Source organism: Rhinolophus hipposideros (genome assembly GCF_964194185.1).
Source record: "Rhinolophus hipposideros genome assembly, chromosome: 1".
NCBI lineage: Eukaryota > Metazoa > Chordata > Mammalia > Chiroptera > Rhinolophidae > Rhinolophus > Rhinolophus hipposideros.
The window spans coordinates 37,979,388-37,998,269 of record NC_138047.1 but is presented as its reverse complement, the minus strand read 5'-3'; the positions used below and the strand labels follow the sequence as shown (position 1 = coordinate 37,998,269).

The 18,882-nt window shown below is 41.6% G+C and overlaps 1 long non-coding RNA gene across 2 annotated transcripts in view; it reads left to right on the top strand.

Moving 5' to 3' along the window:
• LOC308500176 overlaps positions 1-1,999 on the top strand; it is a 52,612-nt gene extending 50,613 nt beyond the window's left edge. For both annotated transcript variants that reach the window (XR_013993691.1, XR_013993692.1), the window contains one exon: positions 1,614-1,999. This is a non-coding gene — a long non-coding RNA (uncharacterized lncRNA). The remainder of the gene's footprint in view (positions 1-1,613) is intronic.
• Positions 2,000-18,882: the final 16,883 nt, after the last annotated feature.

Here is an 18,882-nt window from a genome sequence, read left to right as displayed (position 1 = left end):
GGGGCATTTGGAGAAAGGGAAGAAATGGGGTCTTAGCATTGAGCAGTTTCATAACCCTTCTTTAGGTCAGAGACAGTCTTTAAATTTTTCTTATTAACTTACTGAAGAGAAGAAAGTTTATCTGTGCTCCTTTTAAAGGAGGCTTCTGTATTCCAATCAAGGTAAACATCCCATTCATTCAGTTGAATTTTAGAGCCTACTTTTTCCATCGCTTCTCGGCCTTTTGGCTAAGATCAAGTGTAGAGCCTACTTTTTCCAATTTAGCATGCAAAAAAATTAATTTAGAGGTATCAAAAGAGGCCTGTCTTGGCCATCTTAAGCTGTTACCACTTTTGGTTAAATTTCTATAGATATTCGCAAGTTGAGGCTCCATACTAATTGTACATAAAGCTGGTCAGAGTGCTAAAGGGAGGCTGACTTTCGTGGGCCTTATCATCCTTGGAGATACGATTTCCCATGTTAATTTAAATTTTCCTTTTCAGCCAATCAAAAACAGTGCCAAAATTAAAGGCACCCATATAAGGACAGCTCAAATAAAGTCAGGAACTGCTACCTAAAGCAGGTAGGTTTGGGATTCCAAGAGAAGAGTCACCCAATGCAAAGCGGGGAGCCCCCACTTGTGCCTAGCACAGGGTCCAGGTCCAAGTGTGGTCCTAGGTGGGCTTCTTTGGAATCCTGCCAACTATAAAAAATAAATGTTGACATAAGAACGTCCAAACCTGTAGAGAATTTATAAAAATTTATTTGAGCTAGATGATACACCTGGAAGCAAGATCTCAGCAGACTGAGAAAAATGCTTCCTAGAATGACAATTTGCAATTTCCTTTATGCATTTGGAATTAAGAAGGAAACTTAAGGAAAATTAAATGGAGGTGGGAGAAAGCAAGGTGGGTCTTGGATTATAGGGTACTTAACAAGATTGAGTGTTCCCTTGAGGTTGGATATGCCTCTCTGGCATTAACCTAGGGGCCACAAGTTGTATGGTGTATTAACCTAGGGGCACAAGAACAATGGACAGAGCTTGCTTAATGCAAAGATCAACCATTTTACTAAAGAAGTTCTATGACTGGGGTGTGACTACCCACCATGACCTGCCTAGCTAGGAATTTATGATCAGATTATCCTGTCAGCTTACTTTCCTTAGAACCCCTTTTTGTCCACACACAGGATATTGACAAAAGAGGAGTGCAGGAAATTGTAGAGAACCCTGTAAAAAAATCCCAAATCACCCTTTCCTGTTCCCTTTTAAGGTTGACACAGTGCCCTAAGCGACTAACACAGAAAGGTAAATAAAGTAAGTCTCATGAAACCCAATGAGATTGTAAAACTCCTCTTTGAATCCTGTCTGGAGTCACAGCTGAACCAGAAGAAAATTTCCTTTCAGTTTTAAGCACCTTTGTGATATTTTTGTACAGTTAAGATCAAAGTGATAAATTTAAATTTAACCTTAGTTTTGATGATACTTTCAAGTAAAAGTGTTGATATTTGTTAAAGGCAGAAATAACCCACCAGAATGGCATAAAGGCTATAAATTGAGAATATTTGAAGGCATTGGCTGACAGTGAAATCAGGCTCTAATAGTTTTTTTGTGTGTGTATGTGTATGTCTTACAGGAAATAACAGCAAAGCCTCCTCACGTGCTCCGCTGACCACCAGACCAAGCCAGATCCATGTGGTCCCAGGGGCTTCAGCCTGCAGCAGGCACAGCAAGCCTACAAATGAATTCCAACTGACCACAAAGGATAGCTGGAGCCAACATTCACCTCTAGCTGGAACCTTTGTCCCCAGACACAGTCCTGGTGGACAGTATTCAGAGGCTAGAGCTTCTGCCAGGCACCTTGACCCAACCTAATCAGAAGTTAATGAAACAACATTTTGCAGGATTCACTCTCTCTCTCTCCTTAAAAGCTCTTTTCCCACCCAAGTAGGGGAGACTAATCTGAGTCTTGTCTCCAGTCTCTTTTGCCGACTGCCTGACAAATAAACCCTTTTCTCTGGGAAAACCTGTTGCCTCAGACTTTGGCTTCCTGTGTGCAATGGGCAACGAGCCCATCAATCCAGCTCGGTAAAAGAAGGTCACACAGCCTCCAAGGCAAACTCCACCCGCTAGAAACAAGTTACCTACTCAGGCCATGAAATACCTCAAAGTACTCAAAAACTCAAACCAAAATGCCTTGAATCAATTTTATCCATCTCTTTCCCAAAGGTGAAAGATTATGCAAATGTTTGTGGGCAGCTGGCTATTGCTGCCGGTTGTTTCCCCATTTTACTGCCCTTGCCAAAAGTTTATATGACCTCCTCCCAGATGTAGTCACAGAGCCCTTTACTGAGGCATTGACCTTGGAAGCATTGAAATCAGCCTTGCCAAGGCCTCAGATTACTCGGTTTTGACAAACCTTTCACCTGTCCTGCCATGAAAATTGTGGGATAGCTTCAGGTATTCTAGGACAAACTTTTTCTTCTCAGATACATCCCTAAGAATATTTCTCATGTCAGTTGGACCCTGTGGCATCAGGCACACCCCTGTGCCCCCAGGCAGTTGCCTCAACTGCCACCCTATTTGACAGAGCCAGTACCCTTACACCAATTTCCCCTATTTACCTTTATGTCTCTTCCCGTGCTGCCAGCTCTCTTACAAGCCCATAAATCACAGCACCTCTCTACCCAACAACAGACCACTTACGAATACGTCCTGTTAATCAAGCCCTCCGTTGTCTTGCACCTCCATAATACTCTAAACCCAGCCCCACACATACACACACACTCCCAGCTCTTTCTAGAGCTTATGAGCTGTAATAAAAAATACAGTGAATGTTTAAATTTTAGATTTTTACAGTAAAAGACACATTGCCATTAATCCCCCTCAAAATGTTCCCCCTCACTTTGAACACACTTATCCCATCGTTCTTGCCACTTTCTGAAACAGTTCTGAAAATCCTCTTTCATGAGTGTCTTTAGTTGCATTGTCATGGCTTCCTGGATGTCCTGAATCATTTTGACTTTGGGGGAAGAGCCAGAAGTCTTATGGTGCCAGATCCTGTGAATAAGGTGGATGAGGACACACCGTAATGTTTTTATTTGACAGAAATTGCCATATACCAGAAGTGATGTGTGACATGGAGCGTTGTTGTGATAGAGGAGCATTTATGGCACACTTTAAAACACAACTTCTCTACCATGGCTCACACCTGACTGCACCAAACAAGTTTAACTTGTCACACACTGTCACTAAGGTTCTACATGCTGCTTCCCGTATTGGCGATCCCTGCCTTTCCATTGAATGGCACTCAGCGGCAGCATTCACCGTAGTTTTTGATCACACCTTGCATATTGGCAAACGAGAAAACTACCACTATTCATACTGACTAGATATGAGAGCAAGACATTGCCCCCGTCACTCATTCATAGTCGCCAGGAGTTGGAGCCAACTCAGCAGCATGTAACAGATACGCCTTTGGAGTCTGTCGTGATGTTGGAGCACTTTGGTATTCCTGTCAATGGGCAGATGTTCCCTGTTACAGGCTGTTCAGCTTCTCACTGAAATTGTTATTGTTCATTGCCCAGCACATACCAAGGACACTTGACACAATATCTATAGAAAGTGATAGAGCTAACAAATCTGCTGAATGGGCTTCCTCTGCCAACCACCTTGCTACCTTACCCTGATATTATTAGCTATCAGGCAAACACCCCACAACCTGAAAAAGGAATGACCACAAAAAGGTGCCAAGCATTTATCAGGTAGATTACACACTGGACCAAATAGCCTTCTTATGGCTCCCTATCCTTTGATCTTTTGGCTTGTACTAATCTCCCATCAAATGAAATATACCGTGTTTCCCCCAAAATAAAACCTAGCCGGACCGTCAGCTCTAATGTGTGTTTTGGAGCTGACGGTTCGGCTAGATCTTATCTTCGGGGAAACACGGTATGTGCAAATGAAATGACCAAGGATCGAAAACAGTTGGTTCTGCCCTTGTATCCACAACATTTCGGACCAGATTATTTCCCAGTGCACTGCCTGTGAATCTCAAGTTTCTGGAGGTAACTAGGGTACCCCAGGCAGTCCTCCAAGACCCACACTGTCCTTCATGCCACTCCAGATGGACTTCATTGATTTACCTCCAGCCTTAGGCTATTCTCAGTGTTTGGCTATTGTCTGCATGTTTATTGGATGGACTGCGCTATCTAACTAGACATGCTGATGCCACAATCATTTTAAATAAACTAATAACATTCCTTTGGGGGCATTCCTTTAAGAATTGAATTAACCAAGGAACTCACTTTACAGCAGAAATAAATCACTCACAAAGACTCGGATAGTCATTAAAATTCCATACCCCCTGCCATCAATCCCAGTCCTCAGGGCAAATAAAATGTAAAAATCTAGACATAAAGAGAACTCGAGGACAAATCTGTCTGGAAACTAGACTCATAGATCCAGAATACTCTAAATTGACCCATTTTGAAATAAGTTTTGGTCACCCCATGCCTGCTGGCATTTCTAAACCTTCCACTCCTGGACTGTGTGAGCATTGTGGGGACTTGAGTGAACAATTCAATACTATGACTAATCATGTTCAAGAACTATTATACTTGAAGCGTATCGCAACAGGTGGAAAAGCCTGCTCTTCACTGACTGACAAGCCTCGCCATCCCATTCTACTAGGAGATGGAGTAAACCTCAAAGTGTTTAGAAGAAAACACGCATTGCCACCTCTCTGGGAAAGGCTGTATTGCTAACCACGTGTATTATCATCAAAATAAAAGTCCTGGATTCACATGAGACACACCACGCTGGATCCAGACCATCACCCCCATGACAATTAGAAAGCCATCTCCAGGAACGACCTCAAATTGAGGATTTCCAGAGCCTACTCAGGCTCCAGAAGCAGACAGCTTAACTCAAGGTCTCAGATCAAGAATTTCACCTCCATTTATCTTCTCTTGAAACCTCTCCGTGACCTGGAAAATTTTCTGACTTAGAAATGTAAACAAAACCCCTCCTTTTCTACTTACAGAAAGATTGGCTGGAAGTTGCTTGTGTTACCCTATTCTCCCTCTGTTCCTCCACTGCAGGCTCCCTTTCAGATTGTGTCTTGCTTCAAATAACCCTTAGACTGCTTTTTCAACAATTTTAGCAAAACCCCAACATCCACTCACCAATTTTCCAAACTCTGGCCACCCTGACTAATCAGTCTGATTGCTGGTTATGTCAACATCTAGAGAACACACAAGAACCTGAACGGGTTTCTGTTCCTGCCAGTGCAAGCACCTGGTGGACCCATTTTGGACAGTGGATGTATGACAGAATGGCATCCACAGGCAGGAGGGCAAAACCATTCTACTTCCCCTATGGTACAGTGACTTGGCATTGGGAGACCGCCAGGAAAGCTCAAGGTCTAGCCTCTACTCAGGTGAGGCTATTGGGGGGAAGTTTTTCTCTTTCCATTGAAAATACAAATGGCAGAGGACCCTTCCTAGGTAACATACTGAAACAATACTGTAATCAAAAACGAAGGTTTGATTCCACAGACGGCACCTTCAAAGCCTCTATAAAAGTTCTAGATTGATTATTCTGATACATTTGCCCAGTCACTGGACAATATTCCTGATTTCTAGGCCGCACAAAGGGGACCTGGACTAGCTCAGCTGTTCCCCAGGTCCGTCTGCCCCATGCCCAAGACTACATATGGAATGGACCAAAATTCTGGAAAGACCTGGTCAGGTAATGACACCTATCTCTATAGCTGCAAAATTAAACCAAAGGTCTCCTCTATCAGGTATTTCATAACCTGTTTTGCTCTTATAGCCTGACAGAGGCACAGGAAATGGAAACGTGCAGATGCCAATATAACCAATGGCAAAGGTCACGATGGGTACCAGACCCCAAACTGGTGGGTCACAGATTCTACTCCAACCTTGCCCGTGAGCAACTCTGGTCTCTAATTTATGTGGCGATAAGGTATGTAAACGGTCAGGGTGGTGTGGATTTGGAAACCGGCACCTTCCCTCACTGTGTAGCCCACTTTAAATGCCAGCAAAATTACACACCTGGGCTCCTTCATGCGTAAAGTAGCACCACATAGACGTGCCCAGAAGACATCAGAGGCAGTCTACCCATGTATCTCAACACTGATTCAGTAAACACACTTTTTTCAAGAAGCAATTCTAAGCATTTCCAAAGTAATAGAACAAGAATGAATGGCCCCTTTGCAGACCTTGGAAACATGCCAATCGGAGTTAGAGTTTAGCCGCTGTGCTCCAAAATCATCATCTCCTGGTTAGGATGGCTGCCCAATGAGGAAAAACATGTGCGGTCATTGGCAAACAGTGCTGCTTCAATGTAAAGAAGACAGGAGACGATGTAATGTCTCATCTAAACCATTTAAAGGAACAGACCAATATTCTGCATCCGATAAATGAAGCACAATTGTTTCATTGGACTCACCTCAGGAATGGGAGACTGGAACGGTTCAATGGAACATGGGAGCCGTGTGTTTGGATTTGTTCTTTGCTGCTTACTCATTGTTATAACCTGTGTTATTTCCTTCTTCAAATCTCTTACTGACCGACGTTCAACCCGAGTCTTCTCTCCACAGCAGTCAACCTGGCTCCTGGCCTGTGAAACTTCATGTCAGGTTTCCAACAGGGAAATGAAGGGACTGACCCCTCCAGAATGGCTTTAACCTGAGAACATCTAAGCAACAACAGCTGCAGAGAAAAACAAAGTCTTCGCTAAACTTCCGTCTGATGAGCAAAGCAGGCCTTTGCTCATCATAAACCCTCTCCAAGGGAGCCTTCTGAAAGGGAGGAGCCTGACATGGCCTCAGGACCTCCCCAGGAATCGTGTAAATAAGCCCTAGCGGAACCTCCCACACGTTCCCACAGAAGCCTAACGTCCCCCCCATCCTATTAAGCTGATATACGCAGGCCCCAACCACTTGAACCCAAGTTGGTAGAGCAAAAGTTTCCCTCCCAATCACATTGTCTAGATGTTTTTGGACACACCAAGAGAGTACGTTCAAATACAAAAGGGAATTTGGAAACCTTGATTTTGTTTGAAGGTGGAAGAATTCAATGTACACATACACAGGCTTTCTGGAGATCCATTTAAATTAGTCTCAATCAGTCAAGTTTGGGGTGGGCATCCTCTGAGTTTAATAACTGAAAATGTTCTCTGGGATGTTATGCTGTGCTCCTGAGTTCCCGCGGGCATTTAATGTACAGTCGAAAGGGACATCTTTCTGGTGGGAGTTGCAGCCGTCTTACCACCGCGGGTGGCAGCAGGGGAGGACAACTCAGAAGGGTTACACCAGAAGCCAGTGAAAGTGCTTATGTATGAGGGAGGGGGGCAAGGAGATTCCCACTCCCTTTTTATAAAGTGGAAATAAACAACCTGATGAGCATTATAGCAAATCGACAACTTAGTCACATAGAGAAAATTATTATTTCAAGTTACACACACACAAAAAAAAACAGATGCACAAACAAAAAAACAGTATTCTGGGTACATCTTAGAGCTGGGCTTATTGTTCATAGTCACACTGGTGTCAAATGAAGGTAAGAAATGAAAACTATTTCAGTGGAAGAGGCTCCCAAGCAGAAGTCCTATATCTGCTTCCTTCCTGTGTGTGTTAAGCAAAGAGTAGTTAAACTCTTGCACTGAAACTAAAGCCATTAAAAGATAAGCCTGCTGCTTCGGTATTGGGTGTTTGTGCGACACGGATCATGAGGTAGATGAGGGATGCAGAATGCTGTATTTGAGTGGCGGCAGTGTTATAAGCAATTTGAGGGGAAGATGTTAGGAAAAGAAATCTAGATTCTTGACACAATCTCAATTTCCTTCTGTAGAATAGAGGTGAACAGTAAAGGGTGGGTAGGGCCAACAGTGCTTCTTGACTGTAACAGTGATGGAATTTATTCGTCATGAATATCACTTCAGAAAAAGCCACTGGCTCTTGGAATTCAGTGCTCAAAGGTCACTGTTTAAGAGGTTTGAGATGAACTAGACTATTCACTTGTTTATATATACCTAGTTTGTTCCTTGCTAAAATGGGAGCTTCACAAGGACCGGCATATTTGTTGAATCATAATGTAAAGGGCTGTGGTGAAGTCTAAAAGAAGGTCCTCATGGTTGACCGGGGGTGTTGCTTAACTCAATATAAGACTGAGTTCATTTATAGCCAAAATGAGTGTCTAACAGGCTTGAACTTGAGCATTGGTTGTTGTCAGGTGTCAATTTTTGAAAACTTAGGATTAAGTTGATTATACCATTTTGGAGTTCTTATCATGGCTTACTTTGTTTCCCTTTCCAAGTATTCAAGTACATTAAACACCTCATACATATATTCAAATGTACTTAACTCTTATTTCACAATGTCAAGTACTAACAAAGTTAAGAGGAAAAATTGGGAAATGAGAATGCAGTCATTGGAAAGTTAGAAGATGTCTCTTGGAAAGATAAATTCTTATTTTATCCACTGGCATGAGTATTTTTGAGATGTGTTAAACCACACAATGTTGGGTTAAAAGATATGAAGAGTTCTTTTTTTCTACATATAAAGTTTCTAGGGGAGGAAAAGTCATAGAAAATAGTTTCTAATGGTGGACACAAAGAAATTTTTGATATTTGAAACTTAAATTATTTTGTAAGAAAAATATCTTTTCATCAATGCAACAGATGGAGCACAAGATACGTTGGTTGGCAAAAGAGTTTATTATTAACCAACTCAGAAGGCTCACTAGATGTTTTAGCAACTCACTGAATTATCAACACTTACCAAGATTCGATACAAGACGCCACAAAACAAGGCCCATTGTAATCAATTCTGTTAGAATTAAGAATAATCCTTTGAATAATGTTTGTTACAATGATGAATGGTTTGAACACTTTAACCTACAAATAGAATTAAGATGACTCTACAAAAGGGGTGTGTTTTAAAGTGTTTTGATCACAAATTGATACCAGAAGTTTTGGTTTAATGAATGAAAACATCAAAACTGAAATATGTAAATATCCTGTTTCTTGTTAAAATTTAACTGACAAAATTTTGGCATTCACCAGTGGATCTTTTCTGCTGCAATTATTACTGGTATTGGTGATTTCCTTCTTCCTTCTACATTTACTAATTGGAATTCTACTGTAAGGAGATTTCTTATTTCAGTATTTCTATCAGTACGAACTCATGGATATATACATTATTCTCTAGTTGTGACCCACTACTATCATTTTTGTCAATACTGCCATTTACACTAATGCTCCCTTTGTCCCAGCTCTGGCCTCTTTGACGTTGGCTCCTGCGGCCTTTTCACATACTCCCATCTTTTGTTTGTTTTGTTTTTAATACCTTCTTCCTTTTTTTCTTGTGCTTCAAGATGCTCCAGCCTCGTCTTGTATTTTTCCTGTCCAGTCCTAGAACTGGTCAGTTTTTACATGACTTAAGGTCATGGTTCCTTTTACTGATATTGTTATTTAGAAACCTAGATCTGGGCACGAGATGTGTGCATTGCTACTAATTAAGGTATCACTGCATAAGGCCCCTCAGTGGACAAAGCTGGGAAATATAACACATGTATATTAATCCTTGTACACAGAAATACCTGTATTTCTATATCTAGAAACATTAAAATAAGTGAGTTCATGCTGATATTTCCCACGCTCAGCACACGTGGGATTCATTCTAACCTCACCTCCACTCTTGCTATTTGTAACATTTTTCTCTCATAAGGAGAAACCTGTCTCCTGTTATCTACAAACTATTTACTTATTTATTAAACTCTGTGTGTGAACTAGTTATACAAAGTTGATGCAAAATTGCTAACCTGTATCCCCACGAGAAACAAATTTACCAACTAGAATACAGAGCTTGCCTTTTTGTCTTTAGCTTTACAGTGTCTAAACAAAACATTGTTTTCCAGAAGTTAGGTCTGCTCCCAGATTTACTTTTATAGAAGACAATTTATACTTTGTCTGGAAAATATCCTATAAGAATTGATATGTCTCATCCAGTGCAACATGGGCAGTGAGAGAACGAGAAGGGGCAGCGAAGGGAGAAACAAGAAAGAAACAGAAATCAAAAAATTTTGAAACAAGGGCCAAGGATCTCACAGCCTCAAAGGACTGAGAGCCTCGAATCGGGCCACCTTGTGGCTTTTATTGAGGCACATACAAGGAAGTAGCATGTTTTTTCTATGGTCTGTGAGTCTCATACATCATACCAGAAAACTGGTTCAAACCAATCACCCGTTCCTGCCGAGAGCCGCATGATATATTAGTAATTGTTGTTTGTACCTCCCCAGGGGATGAAACCTTTATGCTGAAACTTGCTGAGATGGAGAACTGATGTTATCACATCTAGAATCACTTCCCAAGCAGGTTGCAGGAAGGAATGCAGCCACAGAGGCAGAGGCTCTCCTTAGCCGGGGGAAGGTGGGGGGCTGTGCCCACCTCTATTGACCCCATGAGTTCTTCTAGGGGTCCCCACGTGGCTGCGCCTGGCTTGGGTTGCTCCCCCCGTGGGGAATCTTACCCGTCATTGGCTGACCAACCATCTTTTGGGTGCCAAACAGAGAGACAAGAGGTGTAAGCACAAAGGTGAAGCAAAGTCCCTGAAAGGAACAGTCTCACAGACTCTTCTTTCTTTTTAGGGGTAGGGACGAGGGGACAGACGCAGGCACCTGCGTGACAACACTGATATTTAAAAATTTTAAACTCATAACTCTGTGACCTTTTTAGAAAGAACAATGATATTGAGATACATGTGTTTTCCTAAAACAATGAACTATATTATATTATATGATATATATAAACCTATTAAAAAGTTGATCTATCATTGGAATCTAGATGACCTAGGTACAAAAATGGAAGTGAGCAAGAAAATCACTTAATTCATTTAAATCACTTAAAATGGGACAGATTCCTCATTCAATTCTAATGTTATGTAGATGGACTACTGGAAAACAAATACTTTCTAATTCTTCTGATTGTTATATTGTGTTATATAATATTTTGTTATATTATATATAATATTGTGTTATATTTTTTAAAAATAGAACATTTAAGTGTAGCAATCTCAACCAGCAGTCAGTACCACAGCAAGGGACTATTTCAGGGTAAACATTGAATTATTACCTTGTAACAATTCTGTACTATGTGACTTTCAAACCGAGAGATATGCAAAATCCATGGTTAAGAAAATGCCCACTCAACATTTAAAAAGTATAGTATGTGGTAATTATTATACAACTGTGGGGAAACATGTTTAATAAAAGTAATCATTGCCAATAATAATACCAATAATAACAATAATTGTTACCAAAAATGTGCATGATTTTCTCAATTTTCCAACCAGAATGCCTTAGGATTTGATCATTCATTTTTGAGGGAGATCTTTTTGGTGTCATAATAATTCTGTATCTTGATTGTGATGATGGTTCCAAGAACCCACACATGACAAAGTAACACATAGAGCCTGTGGAACACGGACACACATACCAATGCCAGTTTTCTGGTTTTAATATTGTATTATAGTTACTTCCACTGGGGGAATGTAGGTGAAGAGTACATGGAATCTCTCCCCTTTTAGCAACTCCTTGTGAATACAGAGCTTGTGAATCTGTAATTCAGAGTAAAAAGTTTTTTAAATGACATTTTAAAGCCTCAAGCCAATATACATGTGTGTGATCAAACCTAGTTTTTGCTGTTGTTTTTATTTGGGGGGGGGGGCGGGACGTGTATAATGTGATATTTAAAACTTCATGCTCTTTGGCTGAGTAATTTCACTAGGAATGTTTCTTAAGGAAACACTCTACCTTTTTCATGCCTTCTATCTTCCTAATAAAGAATTTTCACAAAGATGTTGAAAAATGTTTGGGTTCATCCTGTTTGGGACTTTCTGTGCTTCCTGGACTTCTATGTCTATTTTCGTCACCAGGTTAGGAAAGTTTTCAGTCATCATTTCTTCAAACAGGTTCTCAATCTCTTGCTTTCTCTCTTCTCCTTCTGGTGCCCCTATGATGCAAATGTTGTTACGCTTGGTGTTGTCCCAGAGGTCTCTTAAACTGTCCTCATTTTTTTTAAATTCTTTTTTGCTGTTCTGATTGGGTTGTTTCTACTGCTTTGTCTTCCAAATCACTGATTGGATCCTCTGCTTCACCCAGCCTGCTGGTGATGCCTTCGAGTGCATCCTTCATTTCAATTATTGTATTCTTCACTTCTAACTGGTTATTTTTTCTGGTTTCTGTGTCCTTTTTTTGTGCTCACAATCTCTTTGTTGAAGTTCTCACTAAGTTCCTTGAGTATCCTTATAACTATTGTTTTAACCTCATATTCTGGTAGGTTGCTTGCCTCCATTTTGTTCAGTTCTTAGTTTCCTCATTTGGGCTGCCTCTCTGTGTTTGTTTCTGTGTATTAGGTAGATCTGCTACATCTTCTGGTTTTGCCAAGTGGTTTTATGTAGTAGGTGTCCTGTGGGGTTCAGTGGCACAGTCTCACTGGTCACCTGAACCACGTGCTCCTTTGTGTGGGTTATATGTGCCCTCCTGTTATAGTTGAGCCTTTGTTGCTATTGATACATCAGTGGGTGGGATTGCCCCTCAGGCTGACTGGCTGTGGGATTTAGCCACATCCACAGCTTATGGGCTACTGTGTGGGAGGCTTACCCCATGAGTGGCATTTACTCTAGTGGGCTCTGGTGCCTGTCGAGACCATATTTTGTGCATGCCACTTGTGGGGCTAATTGGGTGGTGCTCTGCTGTGGTTTGAAGCCAACCTCCAAGTACATTGGTTCTGGGCCCTCTTAGTAGAGGCTCCAGTGCAGGCCCAGGTCAGCCACTGCCTGTGACTGGTCAGGGGTTACCTGGTAGGAGCTACCAAGTGATCCATGGTTGTTTACTGCCTGTGCTAAATCTGGAGGCGTGTGAGAGGCCACGCTGAAATCTGAGGACAGCTAACACCAGTACCAAGCCTGGGGTAACTCCACAACAAGCCAGGACACCTCGAGGCCTGCTGCCACCTGCCAGCACCCTTAAAGTTCGGCCACTGATAAAGCCTCGTGTGGTCCTCAAGTTGGGTGAGGCAAGGTCTCAGGGAGTCCCTAGAATGGGAACAGTTGTGGGCACCAGGTTAATGTAGACTAGTTTGGTGGCAGTGCTGAGCCTGGAATGACTCAGCAAAAGTCTCAGGGCACACTGAGGCCAGTCGCCACCCACCTGGGGACGGTGGACCCTGACAGTTTTCCAAGAAAGAGTGTAATGCTGGAGGTTTGGCTTCTCATAAAGTACCTCCAGCTGTGCATGAGTTGAGTGGGGCAGGTTCTCAGTGAGTCAGCTGGGCAAAGCAGAGTTGCTCAGGAGGCCAATCAGATTCAGATTTGGCCATGTGGGGGTGGGCTCAACATAGGAAAGGTGGCGCCCGCCTGCCAGCTGTAGTGGAGAAGGGTCCCTCCCCAGGAAAATGCTGACTGTCCTCTGGTCCTCACCCTGAAGCCACATACCTCAGCCTGCCCCCCGTATGTCTCCGAGGCCCCCCAAGTCACCGCCCCTCCACTGGAGCCCAAGGTAAGTGCCTGCAAGCGAGTGAGTCTGTGCGTGTGGGCCGTTTAAGAGAACGTCTGGGTTTTCCACAGCTTTCCTTTCTACCCAAATGGTAGGAATCCCACTGTTTTTCACAGCCAGATGTTGCGGGGACTTCCCTTCCTGACACCAGTGCTTGGGCTGGGGAGCCTGATATGGGGGGCTGAGGTCCCTTGCTCCTCTGGGGGGAACCTCCAGGGCCAAGATATCCCTCCTGATTCTCAACTGCCGCAGGGAGGTTTGGGGCCCATTCCTTGTCTCCATCCCTCCTACTAGTTTTGATGTAGCTTCTTCTTTACATAGGACTTCTGTTTGGGCTAGACTTCAGATCGTTCTCCAGGTTGACTGTTCTATAATCTAGTTGTAATTTTAGTGTGTTCACAGAAGGAGGTAAGTACGGTGTTTACTCCGCCATCTTGGATCTCTCTGATAACATTCTTTTCTATCTCTTGCCCTCTTTCCCTCCCCTATACTTACATGGCCGAGTGCCAACTCTGGTTGCCCCCCAACTACCCACCTACTGCCTTGCACCTGCACTGGAGCACTGCTGGAATTTAATACCTAAAGGTGCTGCCAGATCTCACCTTAAGTTTATAATCACAAATCCAAAATTGGCACTTAGCATTGCCTGACAATCCTGTAGTTTCTATTCTCCTAAATGACTATGCCATGCTTTTTCTTCTATTTTTCCCTTCAAAATGGTCTTATAATTCCCTCCTCCTCCTCCCACTTTTAGAAACAAACAATATCACATAATTCCCTTCCTGAAAAGTCTCCCAGGACTTCCTAGCATTCTTAGAGTAAAATCTAAACTCCTATAAGGCCCTCCATGATCAGATGCTTTCATCTCTCAAGTGTGTTCTTGTCTGTTCCATCTGCCTGCAATGCTCACCCTGACCCCATCTTTAATAGCTGGAGGTCTTGTTACTGAGGTCTCGATTTACCTTTGAGAGGCTTCCCGTACCTGAGCTCCCTATCTAAAAAAGCAGTTCTGTCCCTCACTTCATGGCACATCGACTACCCATTATTTCCCTTTCCCCTCTAGAATGAATGAGGGATCGTGGGGGCTATAGCCACCAGAAAGCACAGCATTAAAAGGATGAGGAACTTTCAGATAAGAAGAGATCCTTTTGTAATACTTTTTAAAAAAAAAAAAAAAACAAGTTGAGTTTTAAATTATTCACTTGTTTATTCATGCATTCGTTCAACATTCAACAAATATTAGTTAGTACTTACCATGTGCTAGCCATTGTTCTAGGTGCTGGACATGCAGTACAGCAGTGAACGAGACAGATGTAAAGTTTACATTCTATCAGGAGAAAAAAATCATACTTTGAAAAGTGCCACAATAAAAAGACTGATGTGATTGTCGATAGCTGGATGGCTGCCTTATAGACAGCAGAGCAATTAAATAAAGTCTCTGATAAGCTACTTTCTTGCAGTGTATTGGAATTTTAACACACCTTTGCTGGGATTCACTTTCCTTACTATACAGTGGAAGTGATAATAATGGAAGCTATCTCATTGGGTTCTTGTGAGACTATATGCATTTTGTACATAAAGTCAGAAGTGCCTGGTATCCAGAAACACACTTAGAAATGTTAGTTTTTACTATTACTTTAAACTGAGGACTCAGATAAGGTTTCTGGGAGGAAGAAACATTTAAACTGAGACCTAGAGGAGAAGAAGAATGCAGCCTTGTGAACGTGTGGGTGGGAGAGCATTCTGGGCAGAGGAAGCAGGGCAGACTCGGGTGGAACCCACAGTGAGGCAGTTCAATGACTGAAACTGAGCCATCATGTGGCGATTAGGAGCTTATTTCAGTGCCGTGGGAAAGCAATGGTGACTTTCATGTGTGAGAGTTTACCTGGTCTCATTAGGTCTTTAAAAGACCTAATCACCAGGCTGATCATGCAGAGAATGAATTTTCAGCAGTGCAAGGATGGAGCAGAGAGAACAGTTAGAGGAGGGGCCATCTCAGAGGTCGAGGTCAGAGACTACGTCAAAGAGAGTAGAAGTGGAGACGGAGAGAAGTGTGCATTCACTTTGTGTCATACTCGATTTTTCAACTTTCTGTTCTGTTATTGTGCTTTTGTTTTCTGTGTTACAGTTATCTAAAATTGTAATATATATTCAGATATCCGAGTTTTTCTATTGAGTTCTTCAAAGCAGAGAGAGAATTGACTTTTATTCCACAGATGTGTTTCAGAAATTGTTCCCTAATATTTCTCCATGGATTTAAGTTTTTATATTTCATTTCTTATCTATGGACTATTTGTTTTTCAAATTTCTACCCAATTCTCAAAATATATTCATTAGTTTTCTTTATCCCTTTCATTGTGAAAAATCTTATAACAGGTTTTCCGGGGTTTTTTTTCCCATAAAGTTGGAGTTGTGTCTGTTTCTGAATTCTTATTCATTCAAGTAGAATTCTACTATACCATTATTATTCCATAAGTGCTGCATAATAAGCTGTAAACTTCTTTTTCAGAGATTCTTTTATATTTGAATTCATTTCTTTTTCTGTGCGTATTTTTAAGATATTTTCTCTTTATATTTAGCATTCTCTCTATATTTAATTGGAATTGCATTAAAATAAACATTTTTTAACATATACATTTATGCAATTATAAATTAAATAGAGAAAACAGACATATAAAAATATTTAGTCTCAAGTTTCAGGATTTATTTCTTAGGTACCCATTTATCCAATTTTGGTTTATTTTCTGTCTTAAAACTATTAAAATTGTAATACTCAATATATACGAATAACAGATGAATAGAAGTCATACGTATACATTTTTTAGCACCCCAGGTGTGTGTGTGTGTGTGTGTGTGTGTGTATATATATATATGTATATATATACATATATAGATATCTATCTATCTATCTATCTATCTATCTATCTCCCTCTCCCAGGTAATTGATATGGCTGGTGTAGGGTGTGCAGCATGGCCATTGGGGATGTTTTAAACACCTCAGGTGACTCCTACGTATGACCCAGTTCTATAACCACTAGTTTAGGGAAGACTTTAAACCTATTTCCCACACTGCGCAAATTCTGGTTCACAGGTTTGTATAGCCTACTAATAAAATATACTAGTGTGTACACCATATTCCCAGCAGCATTATTCACAGTAGCCAAAGGATGGAAACAATCCAGTGTCCACTGATGGACTGAAATGCATAAACAAAACATGATATATACACACTGTGGAATATTACTCAGCCTTAAAAAGGAATAAAATTCTGATAGATGCTACAATGTGTCTGGACCCTGAAAACATCATGCTGAGTGAAATAAGCCAGACACAAAAGGACAAATACTGCATGATTGCACTTACAGGCAGTACCTAGAATAGTCACGTTTGTAGAGACAGGAAGTAGAGTAGAGATTACCAGGGGCTGGGAGGAGGGTGGATACGGACTTATAATTTAATGGGGATGGGGTTTCAGTTAGGAATGATGAAAATTTTCTGGAAATGGATAGTGGTGATGGTTGCACGACATAGTGAATGTTCTTAATGCCACTGAATTCAAAATTGTCAAAACGGTAAATTTTATGTTATGTCCATGTTAGAATTTAAAAATCCAAACAGAAACGCCTGCCAGTGGTGTGCTATGAAGCCACCTTTTCCAACTAGTTGTAGAATGTAAATGCTAAGAAATATAATATAGAGTATGTAATGGCCTTTAAAAAGTTTGTATTGTGGTTGTGTTTTCCCTATTTCATTTTCAAGAAGGTAGCTTGTTTTACTTTCCTAACAATTGGGAGCCGTTATAAAACCTGCCCACGTGTGCAGACAGGCAGGAGCGCAGAGCTGAAACCTGCCGCGTGCGACTGTGTGTGGAGACTTTGAAGCAAAGGTCAGATGTGAGTCTGTCGTGCTCTTGCCTGCACTGCTCACAATCACACCAAACAAAACAGACCTCGAAGTCACTATTTTTATTGCGACACTTATCAAGAGAAATATAATTTGTATCCATCGCGATAAATGTTTCTGGTGTTCCAAAGAGAAAGGTGAATTGAACTGAAACATCTCTCATTAGTATCAATTTTCGTGAGAAACATGAGGCCATTTATAAAGTGTTCTGTTTGAAAAAAAATGGATCATAATGTCAAAGAAAGGCCAGGATTTACCGTAGTCCCGATGATCTGCTTTAGGAGAAGGTAGGTGAGCTCTCCTGGGTTGGTTTTCCTATGCAAAATAATTGTATCATAAGTTCATATTGGATGCGAGTAGCAAATTATTAATATTCAGAATTTCTAAATTCTGAAAGATGTACTTGATCCAGGAGATCAAGGACGTGACAGGTTTTTTTGTTTGTTTTTCAGTTTCAGGTGTACAAAACAATGTCATAGTTAGACATGTCACCCCTCACAAAGTGATAACCCCCCTTCCCCAATCCATTGCCCCTCTGACATCGTATATATCTATTACAATTCCACTGACTCTATTCCCTATGCTGTACTCCATATCCCATGGCTACATATATATTAAATTATAGTTGACATACAACATTATTCAGCTTCAGCTCATGTGTACAGGGCAGTGGTCAGGCATCTACACCGTCCATGAAGTGGTCTCCCTCATAAGACAAGTGCCCATCTGACAGGTTCTTTTTGAGGACTGTAAGGGTGAATCAGGTCCACGCCTCTCCCCTAGTTTCTGGTGCTTTTCTGGCAATCCTGGGTGTCCCTTGGCTTGCAGAAACATCTCTGCCTTTATCTTCATGTTCATATAGTGTTCTCCCCACGGGTGTGTGTCTGTGTCCATGTTTCACCTTTTCATAAGGGCGCCAGTCATATTGGATTAGGGACTTCCTCTGTTGCAGTATGACCTCATCTAAACTAATTACAACTACAATGACCCTATAACATCCAATACCAAATAAGGTCACATTCTGAAGTACTGGGGGTTAGGATTTCAATATGTGAATTTAGGGGCAACGCGATCCCACCCTTAACCTAGGGTAGCGTCCTGATCCTTATGGTCCAAGATAGCAGCTAGAGATCCAATCATCACATTCGTAGTAAGGTCTTCTTAAAGGGCCCCATCCTTGTAGGTCCTTCTTCCACATTTACTCGGGCATTTGCCTGCAGGCTCTCAAAGCAGTTAAGCATGAATAGATTCTGGTTCTGCGGTGGTTGTTGGAGAGGTGTACTCCTAGAGAAGACACTGACCATTCGTTAGCTCTGCCTCCTCTTCAGAAGTAGGGTCAGAGAAAAACCTGGCTGAGGATTGAGGAGAGGGAGAGGGAAGATTGTTTCTTCTCCTCAGATCATTCCAGAAGGACTTTATGGA